We start from the raw sequence: 1181 nt of genomic DNA on the forward strand, positions 1-1181 counted from the left end.
GCCCAGAAGAGGGACCGATGGACACAGCCTCTCTGCTCCATTCTCTTCCTTCTCATCCAGACAGTGCAAGACCCCCACCAGAGGTGGCCCTGGACCGCCAAACCTCGTGAGCTGAATAATCCTATGTTTGTATAAACCACCTAGTTTCAGGTATTTTCTGTTATTAATAACAAAAAGAAAAAAATTCAAGGGAGTAGTTTTGTTTGTATAATAATAATCGTGATTAATTGCATTTGCATCCAATAGTGGTTTGTGTGCTGATGACTACAGTTACTTCGGGTAAGTGGGATAGTCCTACTTTGGATGCCCATTACTTAAAAAAGCATTTCTTTTTCTCTTTTTGGAGAGGTTTATTACTATAGGGCGCCTGCGCCTGCCAGAAAGACAGAGAGAAGACATAGAGATAGAAAGGGAGAAATCACCCCCAAGAAGGGATGGCCACACCACAATCCCTTCTCCTCCATTCTCCTCTCTGATCTTGGGCACACACGCACACGCGCCCGGCGTGAGTTTAAGCCACTGGGTCCGGGACTCGAACCACAGTCGACTACGTGGGAGTCCAGCGACATAGCTATTACGCTAACTGCTGGCCCCCAAAAGGCATTTGAAAATAAAGAGTTGAGTTTCATTTTTAACTGCACTCTGGGAGGTGGAGGGGTCGCTGGGACAACGACCCCTCCTCTGATTCCCGTTTCCTGCAGTTTTTCCAGACAAAGCAACATCCTGATTCCAACTGGGATGATAAATTGGGCAGTTCATTCAAATAAGGGTGTCCACATCTCCTAAGTCCACACTGAGCACGCAGGACTAGGTCAATGAATTCCTCACAGAGGAGGAAGAGAGGAGCTCCTCACAGAGCCCGGAGCTCCGGGCTCTCTGGTCCTTCTTCCCCAGGAAGCCAGGCGAGAAAGTAAGCGCGGCCCCTTTAAGGGAGCCCTGGAAGCCGGGCTCCCGGGGTCCCCACGGGCTGCGGAGCAGGGGCGTGGCGCGGGGACCCGGACTTCCCACGCAGCCGGGGACGCCGCGGTGTCACAACGCCCGCAGCCAATCAGGACGGAGCCTGTCTGGACGCATTACTAGGGCGACGGGCCGGACGCCTCCTCGCTCTGGGATAAATTAGCGGCGGGTTCTGCTCCGAGGTTGTGACCCGCACCGAGCCCCCAGCTCGTCCTCGCGCCCCC

Source organism: Tupaia chinensis, unplaced genomic scaffold, assembly GCF_000334495.1.
Source record: "Tupaia chinensis unplaced genomic scaffold, TupChi_1.0 Scaffold145860_1, whole genome shotgun sequence".
Classification (NCBI taxonomy): Eukaryota; Metazoa; Chordata; class Mammalia; order Scandentia; family Tupaiidae; genus Tupaia; species Tupaia belangeri.